Source organism: Mus caroli, unplaced genomic scaffold, assembly GCF_978045245.1.
Source record: "Mus caroli unplaced genomic scaffold, Mus_caroli_1 scaffold_43, whole genome shotgun sequence".
NCBI lineage: Eukaryota > Metazoa > Chordata > Mammalia > Rodentia > Muridae > Mus > Mus caroli.
Window position 1 is genome coordinate 7,488 of NW_028227298.1, and position 17,513 is coordinate 25,000.

Consider the following 17,513-nt stretch of genomic DNA (forward strand, 5'->3'; position numbering starts at 1 on the left):
CCATCTCACCAGCCCCCGACTTATGTTCCTTCTAGTACTATTGACTAAAGAACTTTGATCATGAAGGCACGTTGGATTTAATGACAGAGTTTGTGTGTGTTTCTGTGTGTGTATGTGTGCAATACTTCTGCTGGGATTGCAGTTACTTGCCATCTAGTGGGCTTGTGTGTAATTTCTTTAATTTTTTTCTAATTTTTTTTCTGAAAGTATCTTTCTTTCCATCTCTCTTTCTCTTTCTCTCTCTGTCTCTCTCTCTGTGTGTCTCTGTCTGTCTCTGTGTCTCTCTCCTTTTCTTTTCTTCTTTCTTTCTTTCTTTCTCTCTCTCTCTCTTTCTTTCTTTCTTTCTTTCTTTCTTTCTTTCTTTCTTTCTCTCTCTCTCTCTCTCTCTCTCTCTTTCCTTCTTCCTTCCTTCCTTTCTTCTTTCTTTCTTTCTTTCTTTCTTTCTTTCTTTCTTTCTTTCTTTCTTTCTTTCTTTCTTTCTTTCAAGATTTATGTATTTTATGTATATGAGTACACACTTTAGTTGTACAGATAGTTGTGATCCTTCATGTGATTGTTGGGAATTGAGCTTAGGACCTCTGTTTGCTCTAGCCAAGCCCACTTGCTCAGGCAAAAGATTTATTTATTAGTATAAGTTCACTGTAGCTGTCTTCAAACGCACCAGGAGAGGGTATCAGATCTCATTATTGGTGGTTGTGAGGGACCATGTGGTTGCTGGGATTTGAACTCAGTACATTTGGAAGAGCAGTCAGTGCTCTTCCCCACTGAACCATCTCACCAGCCCTGGACACATGTTCCTTCTAGTACTATTGACTAAAGAACTTTGATCATGAAGGCATGTTGGATTTAATGACAGTGTGTGTTTCTGTGTGTGTGTCTGTGTGTGTGTGTGTGCAATATTTCTGCTGTGATTACTGTTACTTGACATCAAGTGGGCTTCTGTATAATTTCTTTAAATTTTTCTAATTCTTTTTTCTTTTTTTGTAAAGTAAAATTCCTGTCATACCTCCTTATCTTTCTCTCTCACTCCATGTTTGTGTGCATGTGTGTGTGTGTGTTAGTCTTGGGTACACAGATTAAAGAAATCATATTTCCAAGGATTCTTAGAAATAAACAAGGAAGCCAGATGTTGTGGTGGAGCACCCCTTTTCTTTCCCTCTCTTTCTCTCCTCTCTCTCTCTCTCTCTCTCTCTCTCTCTCTCTCTCTCTCTCTCTCAATCTCTCTCTCTCTCTTTGTTTGTTTCTTTCTTTCTTTCAATTATTATTTTTTTCTCAGGTAGGTTTTCTTTGTGTAGCCCTGGCTGACTTGGATGTCACTCTGTAAGGCAGGGTGACCTTGAATGCAGAAATCCTCCTGAGGCTAAAGGTGTGGTCCACAATTGCCTCAGGTCTACTGAAATTCTCTCTTTAAGAAAACAGGGGGGTGGGGGGGGAGGGTATGGAGGACATTTGGGATAGCATTGGAAATGTAATTGAGGAAAATACGTAATAAAAAAATATTTTAAAAAACGTGTGTATGAGCCGGGTGTGGTGGCGCACGCCTTTAATCCCAGCACTTGGGAGGCAGAGGCAGGCAGATTTCTAAGTTCAAGGCCAGCCTGGTCCACAAAGTGAGTTCCAGGACAGCCAAGGCTACACAGAGAAACCCTGTCTCAAAAAAAAAAAATGAAATCAAACAAACAAACAAACAAACAAAGAAATAAACAAGAAATCCTAACCCTGACCACCAATAAAAAGGCTGTGGAAACTCTTTCATGTCTCTCTCCCTCACAGATAATGATGTAGCTGCTTGTAAATTAATACTCCATGTGTGTGTATAGGATTCCATGGCCAGCTAGTACCAGCCCCAGATTTGTGTTTCAGAGATCTTTATTAATTTATTTTCCGTGCCTGAGCTTGTGTAGGTGGTAGGCCACCAAACCTCCAGGGAGGTTTTTTTTGCTGCCACAAAAAGGTCGCCTTTCATCTTAATGAGGTCAAAGTGTCAATGTGCAAGCCAGTGACCGAACAAGGAAGTAGACATGCAGACAACAAACATGCAGGGGTACCACCTCCATTCCCTTCTGTTTTTTGGTAAAGGACACACAATTTTTATTATTTACAGTAAGCCTTATAAAGCACTCTGACAGCCCCACAGATATCTGTGATTAGAATTTCCTTTTTTTTTTTTAAAAAAAAAGTAATTCTCAGGGGGTGCATGGTGACTTGTCCTAGGTTCTGGTGCCCTCTTCTGGCATGTAGTCATATAGGCAGCACACACACACACACACTTACATTGAAAACTAAAAGTAATAACAGCAAACAAGCAAGCAAGCAAACAAACAAACTAAGAAATATATAAATAGGAGGGAAAAAGAGATTCTGGCTTCTGCCAGGCTGTGTGGGTGGCAGAGGCTGGCAGGCAAGCAGGCAGAGAGGACCTCTGTGAGTTTGAGGCTACCCAAGCCTACACTGATAGTTCCAGAAAGGACTGCCAGGGCTACACCAAGAGAAACCCTATCTCTAGGATCAAGAAAACAAAAGCAGAAAAGGTTCTGGCTTTTATTTTACTGACATATGTTCCTTTCATTCTTCCCTTCCTTCCTTCCTTCCTTCCTTCCTTCCTTCCTTCCTTCCTTCCTTCCTTCCTTCCTTCCTTCCTTCCTTCCGAGATTTATGTATTTTATGTATATGAGTACACACTTTAGTTGTAAAGATGGTTGTGATCGTTAATGTGATTGTTGGGAAATGAAATTAGGACCTCTGCTTGCTCTACCCAAGCCCATTTGCTCAGGCCAAAGATTTATTTATTAGTATAAGTTCACAGTAGATGTCTTCAAACCCACCAGGATAGGGTATCAGATCTCATTGTGGGTTGTTGTGAGCCACCATGTGGTTGCTGGGATTTGAACTCAGTACCTTTGGAAGAGCAGTCGGTGCTCTTACCCACTGAACCATCTCACCAGCCCCCGACTTATGTTCCTTCTAGTACTATTGACTAAAGAACTTTGATCATGAAGGCACGTTGGATTTAATGACAGAGTTTGTGTGTGTTTCTGTGTGTGTATGTGTGCAATACTTCTGCTGGGATTGCAGTTACTTGCCATCTAGTGGGCTTGTGTGTAATTTCTTTAATTTTTTTCTAATTTTTTTTCTGAAAGTATCTTTCTTTCCATCTCTCTTTCTCTTTCTCTCTCTGTCTCTCTCTCTGTGTGTCTCTGTCTGTCTCTGTGTCTCTCTCCTTTTCTTTTCTTCTTTCTTTCTTTCTTTCTCTCTCTCTCTCTTTCTTTCTTTCTTTCTTTCTTTCTTTCTTTCTTTCTTTCTTTCTTTCTCTCTCTCTCTCTCTCTCTCTCTTTCCTTCTTCCTTCCTTCCTTTCTTTCTTTCTTTCTTTCTTTCTTTCTTTCTTTCTTTCTTTCTTTCTTTCAAGATTTATGTATTTTATGTATATGAGTACACACTTTAGTTGTACAGATAGTTGTGATCCTTCATGTGATTGTTGGGAATTGAGCTTAGGACCTCTGTTTGCTCTAGCCAAGCCCACTTGCTCAGGCAAAAGATTTATTTATTAGTATAAGTTCACTGTAGCTGTCTTCAAACGCACCAGGAGAGGGTATCAGATCTCATTATTGGTGGTTGTGAGGGACCATGTGGTTGCTGGGATTTGAACTCAGTACATTTGGAAGAGCAGTCAGTGCTCTTCCCCACTGAACCATCTCACCAGCCCTGGACACATGTTCCTTCTAGTACTATTGACTAAAGAACTTTGATCATGAAGGCATGTTGGATTTAATGACAGTGTGTGTTTCTGTGTGTGTGTCTGTGTGTGTGTGTGTGCAATATTTCTGCTGTGATTACTGTTACTTGACATCAAGTGGGCTTCTGTATAATTTCTTTAAATTTTTCTAATTCTTTTTTCTTTTTTTGTAAAGTAAAATTCCTGTCATACCTCCTTATCTTTCTCTCTCACTCCATGTTTGTGTGCATGTGTGTGTGTGTGTTAGTCTTGGGTACACAGATTAAAGAAATCATATTTCCAAGGATTCTTAGAAATAAACAAGGAAGCCAGATGTTGTGGTGGAGCACCCCTTTTCTTTCCCTCTCTCTTTCTCTCTCTCTCTCTCTCTCTCTCTCTCTCTCTCTCTCTCTCTCTCTCTCAATCTCTCTCTCTCTCTTTGTTTGTTTCTTTCTTTCTTTCAATTATTATTTTTTTCTCAGGTAGGTTTTCTTTGTGTAGCCCTGGCTGACTTGGATGTCACTCTGTAAGCCAGGGTGACCTTGAATGCAGAAATCCTCCTGAGGCTAAAGGTGTGGTCCACAATTGCCTCAGGTCTACTGAAATTCTCTCTTTAAGAAAACAGGGGGGTGGGGGGGGAGGGTATGGAGGACATTTGGGATAGCATTGGAAATGTAATTGAGGAAAATACGTAATAAAAAATATTTAAAAAAACGTGTGTATGAGCCGGGTGTGGTGGCGCACGCCTTTAATCCCAGCACTTGGGAGGCAGAGGCAGGCAGATTTCTAAGTTCAAGGCCAGCCTGGTCCACAAAGTGAGTTCCAGGACAGCCAAGGCTACACAGAGAAACCCTGTCTCAAAAAAAAAAAAATGAAATCAAACAAACAAACAAACAAACAAAGAAATAAACAAGAAATCCTAACCCTGACCACCAATAAAAAGGCTGTGGAAACTCTTTCATGTCTCTCTCCCTCACAGATAATGATGTAGCTGCTTGTAAATTAATACTCCATGTGTGTGTATAGGATTCCATGGCCAGCTAGTACCAGCCCCAGATTTGTGTTTCAGAGATCTTTATTAATTTATTTTCCGTGCCTGAGCTTGTGTAGGTGGTAGGCCACCAAACCTCCAGGGAGGTTTTTTTTGCTGCCACAAAAAGGTCGCCTTTCATCTTAATGAGGTCAAAGTGTCAATGTGCAAGCCAGTGACCGAACAAGGAAGTAGACATGCAGACAACAAACATGCAGGGGTACCACCTCCATTCCCTTCTGTTTTTTGGTAAAGGACACACAATTTTTATTATTTACAGTAAGCCTTATAAAGCACTCTGACAGCCCCACAGATATCTGTGATTAGAATTTCCTTTTTTTTTTTTTAAAAAAAAGTAATTCTCAGGGGGTGCATGGTGACTTGTCCTAGGTTCTGGTGCCCTCTTCTGGCATGTAGTCATATAGGCAGCACACACACACACACACTTACATTGAAAACTAAAAGTAATAACAGCAAACAAGCAAGCAAGCAAACAAACAAACTAAGAAATATATAAATAGGAGGGAAAAAGAGATTCTGGCTTCTGCCAGGCTGTGTGGGTGGCAGAGGCTGGCAGGCAAGCAGGCAGAGAGGACCTCTGTGAGTTTGAGGCTACCCAAGCCTACACTGATAGTTCCAGAAAGGACTGCCAGGGCTACACCAAGAGAAACCCTATCTCTAGGATCAAGAAAACAAAAGCAGAAAAGGTTCTGGCTTTTATTTTACTGACATATGTTCCTTTCATTCTTCCCTTCCTTCCTTCCTTCCTTCCTTCCTTCCTTCCTTCCTTCCTTCCTTCCTTCCTTCCTTCCTTCCGAGATTTATGTATTTTATGTATATGAGTACACACTTTAGTTGTAAAGATGGTTGTGATCGTTAATGTGATTGTTGGGAAATGAAATTAGGACCTCTGCTTGCTCTACCCAAGCCCATTTGCTCAGGCCAAAGATTTATTTATTAGTATAAGTTCACAGTAGATGTCTTCAAACCCACCAGGATAGGGTATCAGATCTCATTGTGGGTTGTTGTGAGCCACCATGTGGTTGCTGGGATTTGAACTCAGTACCTTTGGAAGAGCAGTCGGTGCTCTTACCCACTGAACCATCTCACCAGCCCCCGACTTATGTTCCTTCTAGTACTATTGACTAAAGAACTTTGATCATGAAGGCACGTTGGATTTAATGACAGAGTTTGTGTGTGTTTCTGTGTGTGTATGTGTGCAATACTTCTGCTGGGATTGCAGTTACTTGCCATCTAGTGGGCTTGTGTGTAATTTCTTTAATTTTTTTCTAATTTTTTTTCTGAAAGTATCTTTCTTTCCATCTCTCTTTCTCTTTCTCTCTCTGTCTCTCTCTCTGTGTGTCTCTGTCTGTCTCTGTGTCTCTCTCCTTTTCTTTTCTTCTTTCTTTCTTTCTTTCTTTCTCTCTCTCTCTCTTTCTTTCTTTCTTTCTTTCTTTCTTTCTTTCTCTCTCTCTCTCTCTCTCTCTCTCTCTTTCCTTCTTCCTTCCTTCCTTTCTTTCTTTCTTTCTTTCTTTCTTTCTTTCTTTCTTTCTTTCTTTCTTTCTTTCTTTCTTTCAAGATTTATGTATTTTATGTATATGAGTACACACTTTAGTTGTACAGATAGTTGTGATCCTTCATGTGATTGTTGGGAATTGAGCTTAGGACCTCTGTTTGCTCTAGCCAAGCCCACTTGCTCAGGCAAAAGATTTATTTATTAGTATAAGTTCACTGTAGCTGTCTTCAAACGCACCAGGAGAGGGTATCAGATCTCATTATTGGTGGTTGTGAGGGACCATGTGGTTGCTGGGATTTGAACTCAGTACATTTGGAAGAGCAGTCAGTGCTCTTCCCCACTGAACCATCTCACCAGCCCTGGACACATGTTCCTTCTAGTACTATTGACTAAAGAACTTTGATCATGAAGGCATGTTGGATTTAATGACAGTGTGTGTTTCTGTGTGTGTGTCTGTGTGTGTGTGTGTGCAATATTTCTGCTGTGATTACTGTTACTTGACATCAAGTGGGCTTCTGTATAATTTCTTTAAATTTTTCTAATTCTTTTTTCTTTTTTTGTAAAGTAAAATTCCTGTCATACCTCCTTATCTTTCTCTCTCACTCCATGTTTGTGTGCATGTGTGTGTGTGTGTTAGTCTTGGGTACACAGATTAAAGAAATCATATTTCCAAGGATTCTTAGAAATAAACAAGGAAGCCAGGTGTGGTGGAGCACCCCTTTTCTTTCCCTCTCTCTTTCTCTCTCTCCTCTCTCTCTCTCTCTCTCTTTGTTTCTTTCTTTCTTTCTTTCTTTCTTTCTTTCTTTCTTTCTTTCTTTCTTTCTTTCTTTCAATTATTATTTTTTTCTCAGGTAGGTTTTCTTTGTGTAGCCCTGGCTGACTTGGATGTCACTCTGTAAGGCAGGGTGACCTTGAATGCAGAAATCCTCCTGAGGCTAAAGGTGTGGTCCACAATTGACTTAGCTCTCCACTAATTCTCTCTTTAATAAACAAGGGGCGGGAGGGTACAGGGGACTTTTGGGATAGCATTGGAAATGTAATTGAGGAAAATACGTAATAAAAATATTTTTAAAAAACGTGTGTATGTATGTATAGAAATAATATTTATCCATTAATATCTCTTTTTCCTAAAATTAATGTCATTCCTCCTTATCTTTCTCTCTCACTCCATGTTTGTGTGCATGTGTGTATGTGTGTTAGTCTTGGCTGCCACCCACATGTCGCCTTTCAGCATGGTGAGGTCAATGTGTCAATGTGCAACCAAGTGACAAAACAAGGAAGTAGACATGTAGACAACAGATATGGAGGTGCACCATCTCCCTTCCCTTCTGTTGTTTGGTAAAAGACACACAATTTTTATTATTTACCATAAGCCTTAAAAAGCACTCTGACAGCCTCTCAGATATCTACCTTCTATGTGATTAGAATTTCCTTTTTTTTTTTTTTGTAATTAATTCTCAGGATCTGCATGGTGACTTGTCCTAGGTTCTGGTGCCCCCTTCTGGCATCTAATCATATAGGCAGCAGATAGAGCAAACACACAAATTTACATTGAAAACTAATAGTAATAATAACAAACAGGCAAGCAAGCAAGCAAGTAAGCAAACAAATAAATAAATATATAAATAAGAGGGAGAAAGAGATTCTGTCTTCTGCCCGGCTGTGTGGGTGGCAGAAGCAGGCAGGCCGGCAGGCAAGCAGAGAGGACCTCTGTGAGTTTGAGGCTACCCAAGCCTACAGAGCAAGTACAGAGCAGCGTGTGTGTGTGTGTGTGTGTGTGTGTGTATAATATTTCTGCTGTGATTACGGTTACTTGCCATGTAGTGGTCTTATGATTGATTCTGTAATCTTTTTTCTAATTCTTTTATTTATTTATTTATTTTTTTTTTGGTTTTTCGAGACAGGGTTTCTCTTTATAGCTCTGGCTGTCCTGGAGCTCACTTTGTAGACCAGGCTGGCCTCGAACTCAGAAATCCGCCTGCCTCTGCCTCCCGAGTGCTGGGATTAAAGGCGTGCGCCACCACGCCCGGCTTCTAATTCTTTTAGTTTTATTTTATTTTATTTTTGTTTTATATTTTATTTTATTTTTGGTTTTTTGGACAGGGTTTCTCTGTATAGCCCTGTCTGTTTTGGAATTCAGTTTGCAGACCAGGCTGGCCCCGAACTCAGAAATCCTCCCATCTCTGCCTCCCTAGTGCTGGGATTAAAGGCGTGTGCCACCACTCCTGGCTATTTTTTTAATTTTTAAATTTTATTTATTTAGTTTATTTATTTATTTTTTCACAATGCGGTTTCTCTGTGTAACCCTGGCTGTCCTGGAACTTACTCTGTAGACCAGGATGGCCTTGAACACATTAATCTGTCTGCCTCTGCTTCCCAAATGCTGGGATTAAAAGCATGTGCCACCACTGCCCGGACTAATGTTTTTTTTTTTTTTTTTTGGAAAATACCTTTCTTTCTTTCTTTCTTTCTTTCTTTCTTTCTTTCTTTCTTTCTTTCTTTCTTTCTTTCTTTCTTTCTTAAATTTATTCTTTTCATACATAGTTTCTTAGTGTAAGCAGCCCTGGCTGTCTTGAAGACACTTTGTAGGCCTCAATCCTTTAAGAGCCTGCCTCTGTTTTTCAAATGCTGGCATGAAAGTTGTACACCACTATGACCTGCTACGATTCTTATCTTCTTATTTTTGTCCCCCCCCCCCCTTCCTTTTTGTGATTTTTGCTTTTGCCAGGCAGTGGTGGTGGTGGTGCTGGCAGAGGGAGGTGGATCACTGTAACTTTGCGGCTAGCTTATTCTACAGTCTGAGTTACACAAAAGGGGTTCCAGAATGACTGGTTATATTTTTCGTTTTTTATGCATTTTAATTAAAATTTGATTAAACCAAAAGAATTTAGACTGACCAATTCAGAGTCTGGCGTTTAAAAGTATAACCAAAAAGTATGAGGCTGTCTGTGGATGGTCAAGGGTTCAGGCTGCTTTAGGGAGCCTCCTCACCTTTCTGCATATGCAAACTAGGCCACCTAGAGGCTGGAAACAAAAGCTACCTTGAGCAGTAGGTCACGTGACAGCCAGCCACCTCCATCTTTATGAGGACAGATGTCAGTCAGAGGACAAGATGGCTGCCACCCACTTGTCGCCTTCCATCTTCTTGAGGTCAATATGCAAATTAGTGACAGAACAAGGAAGTAGAAAGGAACAGATATGCAGGTACACCACCTCCCTTCTGTTTTTGGATAAAAGACACATAACAATTTTTATTATTTACAGTAAGCCTTAAACAGCACTCTGACAGCTGCGCAGATATCTACCTACTATGTGATTTGAATTTCCTTTTTTTTTTTTTTTAATTAATTTTCAGGAACTGCATGGTGGCTTCACCTATTTTCTGGTGCCTTCTTCTGATATGCAGTCATCTAGGCAGCAGATAGAGCACCCCCCCCACACACACACACTTACATTGAAAACTAATAGTAATAATAACAAAGAAACAAATAAATGAAAAGAAGGCCAAAAATAAAAAAAGATTCTAGCTTCTGCCTGGCTGTGTGGGTGGCAGAGTGTAGGTAGGCAGGTAGGCAGGCAGGCAGAGAGGACCTGGGTGAGTTTGAGGCTACCCAAGCCTACAGAGTAAGTTCCAGGCAGGGATGCCAGGGCTACATCCAGAGAAACCCAATCTTGAGGCAAAAGAAAACAGAAGCAGAGAAGGTTCTGGCTTTTATTTTCAGACATATGTTTCTTCTAGTACTATCGAACTTTGATCATGAAGGCACGTTGGATTTTATGACAGAGTTTGTCTGTGTGTGTGTGTGTGTGTGTGTGTGTGTGTGTGTGTGTGTGTGTGTAATATTTCTGCTGTGATTGCAGTGACTTGCCATTTATTGGGCTAGTGTTTGATTTCTGTAATCTTTTTTCTAATTCTTTTTTATTTTTAGGGTTTTTTTTTGTTTTTGTTTTTGTTTTTGATTTTTTTTTTTTTTTTTTAAGATTTATTTATTTATTATATGTAAGTACACTGTAGCTGTCTTCAGACACTCCAGGAGAGGGCGCCAGATCTCGTTGCGGATGGTTGTTAGCCACCATGTGGTTGCTGGGATTTGAACTCTGGACCTTTGAAAGAGCAGTCGGGTACTCTTACCCACTGAGCCATCTCACCAGCCCTGATTTTGTTTTTCGAGACAGGGTTTCTCTTTATAGTTCTGGCTGTCCTGGAACATTTAAAATATTAAAATTATTTTACTATCATACTTGTTATCTTCCTCGAATCGATTTTTACTTCACTTTTTCATTTGATTTAATTTTACCTGCTAGCCAGAAAGACCTACGGATTGTTATGCTTCCCTTACCCTCAGGGACCCAGACACAGGGTCCCACTGAGGCTCTCATGTTCTCTTCCTGAGTGCGTGAGTCTATCAAAAATTATTTTAATATCATACTTGTTATCTTCCTCCCCCTCCCTTCTCCTCCATGTCTTTGGCCTTTCTTCACCTTTTATTATGAGGCAGGGCAGGGAGGCCAAGAAAAGAGAGCAAGAGAGGCTTGACTCTCTTTAGCAATCTTCCCAAGGTGGCTGGCTATATATTCTCCAACCTCTGAAGGAAACCCCTTTGCCAACCAACCCCACCCTGCAGAGTTACTGATTCTTTGATCAGTCGTCTCTCCCCACCCCCTTACTGTTCCCATTCCGAGAGGTGATCTAGTATGCTCTCAGAAAACAAAACAAAACAAACAAACAAACAAACAAAAAAACCAAAACACACACACACACACACACACACACACACACACACACACACGCTCGCGAGGACGAGGGGAAGTCGTGCATAAAATAAATATTTTTCTGGCCAAAGTGAAAGCAAATCACTATGAAGGGGTACTCCTAGAAAAAAATAAATACAAACGGGCATTTTAACCATTCCACCACTGTTTTAACTCTGAATTTAGTCTTGGAAAAGGGGGCGGGCGGGAGGGCGAGCCAGCGAGCGAGCGGGCGGGCGGGCGGGCGGGGGCGGGGAGGGCGAGCGAGCGAGCGAGCGAGCGAGCGGGCGGGCGGGCGGGCGGGCGGGGGGGGGGGGAGGGCGAGCCAGCGGGCGGGCGGGCGGGTGAGTGGCCGGCGGGCGGTGGCAGCGAGCCCCAGAAAACAACAAACCCCAAGCGGTAGAGTGTTTTAAAAATGAGACCTAAATGGGGTGGAACTGAGGTCGCCGCCACCTTCCACTGACACCGTGCTTAGATGCTCCCTTCCTATACTGTGCTCCGTTCCCCTAATTGTGCCTGTTCCCTCGCCCCGCAGACCGATTCGCCAGCCACGTACTTTGACTTAGAGAACGGTTTCGCCTGTTTTCACCACTCACTGTCCTACTTTCGTTTTTGGGTGCCCGAGTCTAGCCCGCGTTCGCTATGTTCGGGCGGGACGATGGGGACCGTTTGTGCCACTCGGGAGAAGTGGTGGGTGGGTACGCTGCTCCGTGGTGCGTGCGCGAGTGTCCCACCCTGAGCTCGGGAGGACCCTCGGGAGAGACCGAATGAGTGAATGAATGTGGCGGCGCGTGAGCAATCTGTATTGGTTTGTTTGGTTGATGGAGACCGTTGTCGGGCGACACCTAGTGGTGACAAGTTTCCGCAACGCTCCTGCCGTCTCCGCTTGGTGACACAGAGGAGGGAAGTGCCTGTGGTGAGGCGGCCAGGGTGACATGAGACCCGGCAAGCAGGCGAGGCGTATCGGAGATGGTGTCGTGTGGAGGGACAGTCTGTACCAAGGAGGTTGTACCGGGAGATGGGCAAAGCAGACCGAGTTGCTGCGCGCCCTTTGGGGAAATAGAAGGTTGGTGGCGACGTTATTAGGTCGACCAGAAGGCTTAAAGTCCTACGCATTTTTATTTTTTTTTTCTTCCAGAAGCCTTCTCTGTCCCCGTCACCGGGGACATTGTACTTCTGAGTCCGAGAGGACGCGACTGGCCCGGCTTACAAGCCGAAGTGGCCCGGTGCTGGAGGTTCAGATTTTTTTTTTTTTTTTTCCTCCAGGAGCCCTCTCTGTCCCTGTCACCCGGGACACTGTACTTCTGAGTCCGAGAGAACGCGACAGGCCCGGCTTACAAGCCGATGTGGCCCGGCCAGCTGGAGTGTCGGATCTTTTTTTCCTCCAGAAGCCCTCCGTGTCCCTGTCACCCGTGTCACTGTACTTCTGAGTCCGAGAGGACGCGACGGGCCCGGCTTACAAGCCGATGTGGCCCGGCCAGCTGGGGTGTCGGATCTTTTTTTCCTCCAGAAGCCCTCCGTGTCCCTGTCACCGGTGTCACTGTACTTCTGAGTCCGAGAGGACGCGACGGGCCCGGCTTACAAGCCGACGTGGCCCGGTGCTGGAGGTTCGGATCTTTTTTTTTTTTTTTTTTTCCTCCAGAAGCCCTCTCTGTCCCTGTCACCGGTGTCACTGTACTTCTGAGTCCGAGAGGACGCGACGGGCCCGGCTTACAAGCCGATGTGGCCCGGCCAGCTGGGGTGTCGGATCTTTTTTTCCTCCAGAAGCCCTCCGTGTCCCTGTCACCGGTGTCACTGTACTTCTGAGTCCGAGAGGACGCGACGGGCCCGGCTTACAAGCCGATGTGGCCCGGCCAGCTGGAGGTTGGGATCTTTTTTTCCTCCAGAAGCCCTCCGTGTCCCTGTCACCGGTGTCACTGTACTTCTGAGTCCGAGAGGACGCGACGGGCCCGGCTTACAAGCCGATGTGGCCCGGCCAGCTGGAGGTTGGGATCTTTTTTTTCCTCCAGAAGCCCTCTCTGTCCCTGTCACCGGTGTCACTGTACTTCTGAGTCCGAGAGGACGCGACGGGCCCGTCTTACAAGCCGACGTGGCCCGGTGCTGGAGGTTCGGATCTTTTTTTTTTTTTTTTCCTCCAGAAGCCCTCTCTGTCCCTGTCACCGGTGTCACTGTACTTCTGAGTACGAGAAAACGCGAGGGGCCCGGCTTACAAGCCGATGTGGCCCGGCCAGCTGGAGGTTGGGATCTTTTTTCCTCCAGAAGCCCTCTCTGTCCCTGTCACCGGTGTCCCTGTACTTCTGAGTCCGAGAGGACGCGAGGGGCCCGGCTTACAAGCCGATGTGGCCCGGCCAGCTGGAGTGTCGGATCTTTTTTCCTCCAGAAGCCCTCCGTGTCCCTGTCACCGGTGTCACTGTACTTCTGAGTCCGAGAGGACGCGAGGGGCCCGGCTTACAAGCCGATGTGGCCCGGCCAGCTGGAGTGTCGGATCTTTTCCTCCAGAAGCCCTCCGTGACCCTGTCACCGGTGTCACTGTACTTCTGAGTCCGAGAGGACGCGACGGGCCCGGCTTACAAGCCGATGTGGCCCGGCCAGCTGGAGGTTGGGATCTTTTTTTCCTCCAGAAGCCCTCCGTGTCCCTGTCACCGGTGTCACTGTACTTCTGAGTCCGAGAGGACGCGACGGGCCCGGCTTACAAGCCGATGTGGCCCGGCCAGCTGGAGGTTGGGATCTTTTTTTCCTCCAGAAGCCCTCTCTGTCCCTGTCACCGGTGTCCCTGTACTTCTGAGACCGAGAGGACGCGAGGGGCCCGGCTTACAAGCCGATATGGCCCGGCCAGCTGGAGTGTCGGATCTTTTTTTCCTCCAGAAGCCCTCCGTGTCCCTGTCACCGGTGTCACTGTACTTCTGAGTCCGAGAGGACGCGACGGGCCCGGCTTACAAGCCGATGTGGCCCGGCCAGCTGGGGTGTCGGATCTTTTTTTCCTCCAGAAGCCCTCCGTGTCCCTGTCACCGGTGTCACTGTACTTCTGAGTCCGAGAGGACGCGACGGGCCCGGCTTACAAGCCGACGTGGCCCGGTGCTGGAGGTTCGGATCTTTTTTTTTTTTTTCCTCCAGAAGCCCTCTCTGTCCCTGTCACCAGTGTCACTGTACTTCTGAGTCCGAGAGGACGCGACGGGCCCGGCTTACAAGCCGATGTGGCCCGGCCAGCTGGGGTGTCGGATCTTTTTTTCCTCCAGAAGCCCTCCGTGTCCCTGTCACCGGTGTCACTGTACTTCTGAGTCCGAGAGGACGCGACGGGCCCGGCTTACAAGCCGATGTGGCCCGGCCAGCTGGAGGTTGGGATCTTTTTTTCCTCCAGAAGCCCTCCGTGTCCCTGTCACCGGTGTCACTGTACTTCTGAGTCCGAGAGGACGCGACGGGCCCGGCTTACAAGCCGATGTGGCCCGGCCAGCTGGAGGTTGGGATCTTTTTTTCCTCCAGAAGCCCTCTCTGTCCCTGTCACCGGTGTCCCTGTACTTCTGAGACCGAGAGGACGCGAGGGGCCCGGCTTACAAGCCGATATGGCCCGGCCAGCTGGAGTGTCGGATCTTTTTTTCCTCCAGAAGCCCTCCGTGTCCCTGTCACCGGTGTCACTGTACTTCTGAGTCCGAGAGGACGCGACGGGCCCGGCTTACAAGCCGACGTGGCCCGGTGCTGGAGGTTCGGATCTTTTTTTTTTTTTTTTCCTCCAGAAGCCCTCTCTGTCCCTGTCACCGGTGTCACTGTACTTCTGAGTCCGAGAGGACGCGACGGGCCCGGCTTACAAGCCGATGTGGCCCGGCCAGCTGGGGTGTCGGATCTTTTTTTCCTCCAGAAGCCCTCCGTGTCCCTGTCACCGGTGTCACTGTACTTCTGAGTCCGAGAGGACGCGACGGGCCCGGCTTACAAGCCGATGTGGCCCGGCCAGCTGGAGGTTGGGATCTTTTTTTCCTCCAGAAGCCCTCTCTGTCCCTGTCACCGGTGTCACTGTACTTCTGAGTCCGAGAGGACGCGAGGGGCCCGCCTTACAAGCCGATATGGCCCGGCCAGCTGGAGTGTCGGATCTTTTTTTCCTCCAGAAGCCCTCCGTGACCCTGTCACCGGTGTCACTGTACTTCTGAGTCCGAGAGGACGCGACGGGCCCGGCTTACAAGCCGATGTGGCCCGGCCAGCTGGAGGTTGGGATCTTTTTTTCCTTCCAAAAGCCCTCCGTGTCCCTGTCACCGGTGTCACTGTACTTCTGAGTCCGAGAGGACGCGAGGGGCCCGGCTTACAAGCCGATGTGGCCGGGCCAGCTGGAGTGTCGGATCTTTTTTTTCTCCAGAAGCCCTCTCTGTCTTTGTCACCGGGGGCGCTTTACTTCTGAAGCCGAGGGAAAGCTATGGTCCCCCCTTTGTTTCATTTACCTATCGGTATTTTGAGTATTCCCGGTTGTCAGGTCGACCAGTTGTTCGTTTGACGTCCGGTTCTTTTCTTCATGGGGACATTTTTGGGCCACCCCCCCATGTATGACTTCCAGTTGTTCTCTGTGGGCTGTCATCTTCCTCCCTGTCATTTTTATGGTTTTGATCTATTCTATCTGTTCCTATTGGACCTGGAGATATGTAGTGACACGCTGTCCTTTCCCTATTTACACTAAAGGACACTAAAGGACACTAAAGAGAAAAGACCCTTTCAATCAAGGCTGTTTGCTTGTCCAGCCTATTTTTCTTTGCATATCGGCTTGGGTCTGTCGCCGTGCCTGAAACTGTGCCCGAGACATGCTTCCTGCTTTCCGTGCTTTTGCTTCCCGTTTGTGTGTGCGCTTGCTGGTCAGCTTGTGACAACCAGGGGCTATGATATTGCTGCGTTCTCAGGCGTTTTTCCCGATTTCCACGTTGTCGTTGTCACACCTGTGTCCTGTGTGGAATGGTTGCAGCCAGCTGTCTCGTGCTAGTGTTTCGTGGTCCTCCCGCTGGTTTTTTTTTTTTTTTCCTGGGAGTCCCGAACCTCCACTGTCTTTCGTTTCCCCGTCTTCCACACGCCTCCCGAGTGCATTTTTTTTTTTTTTTTTGGCGGGGGGGGAGGTGGAGAGTCCCGAATCCTCCACTCTCCTGTCTGCGGTGTCTTGGTTCTTCCTGCCACATGCCTCCCGAGTGCATTTTTTTTTTTTTTTGGCGGGGGGGAGGTGGAGAGTCCCGAATCCTCCACTCTCCTGTCTGCGGTGTCTTGGTTCTTCCTGCCACATGCCTCCCGAGTGCATTTTTTTTTTTTTTTTTTTTGGCGGGGGGGAGGTAGAGTCCCGAATCCTCCTCTCCTGATTGTGGTGTCTGAGTCTTCCTGCCACGTGCCTCCCGAGTGCACTTTTTTTTTTTTTGTGGCAGCACCTTCGTTGTGTCTCTGCCCGGATCCGTACTGTCTTGCCCCGCGTGTAAGACATGCCTATCTCGCTTGTTTCTCCCGGTTGCGTGTTGTCGCTCACTCTGCTTAGATCGATGTGGTGCTCCTGAGTTCTCTTCGGGCCAGGGCCTAAGCCGCGCCAGGCGAGGGACGGACATTCATGGCGAATGGCGGCCGCTCTTCTCGTTCTGCCAGCGGGCCCCTCGTCTCTCCACCCTATCCGTATTCCGGTGGTGTGTGGAAGGCAGGGGTGCGGCTCTCCGGCCCGAGCACTGACCCGCGCGCACTTCTCGCAGTGGTTCGCGTGGTCCTCGTGGATCGCTTGCCCATCTTCCCTGAGCCGGGGAATGTTGGCTGGTGGCGATGCATAACCTTCCCGTCTGGTGTGTGCACGCGCGTTCTGTTTCTTGCAGAGGTGCTCCTGGATCGTTCCAGGTTTTGCCACCTAGGTGCCCGCTTCTGAGTTGGTGGTGGCGCTTCCCGTTTCCTGGCGTGCCTCCGGTGCTCCGTCTGGCTGTGTGCCTTCCCGTTTGTGTCCGAGAAGCCCATGAAAGGGGGGTCGAGGATTAGAGGAAGGGCGGTTAAAAAAAAAGCCCCCTTCGTTGGGCGAGCGCCCACCCCGCGCACTCGCGGACCTTGCGCGTAGGGATGGTGCTGAGCGGTCGTGGCTGGCCTTTTTGAAAAGTTTCGTGAAGCTTCCTTGCTCCTCGTGTGGAGCTTGGAGAGTGGCAGTGGCCTGTTTTTCGGGGGGGACCTGTTGCAGGGTCTCCTCTGTCCGCGTATGCTCAAAATACCCCTGGAAGAGAACCTTCCTGCTGCCGCAGATCCCCCCGCGCGGATGCCCGCGTGTGGGTCTTCTCTTGTCGCACGCATCCTCTCTCGGTTGCCGGTTATCTGTCTGGCTCTGTGCCTTCCCGTTCGTGTCCGGGAAGCCCGTGAAAGGGGGGTCGAGGAGAGAGGAGGGGGCTAGGAAAAACAAGCCCCCTTCGTCGGGTGAGCGCCCAGCCCCGCGCACTCGCGGACCTTGCGCGTAGGGTTGGTGCTGAGCGGTCGCGGCTGGCCTTTTTGAGAAGTTTTGTGAAACTCCTTGCTTCCTTGTGGGGAG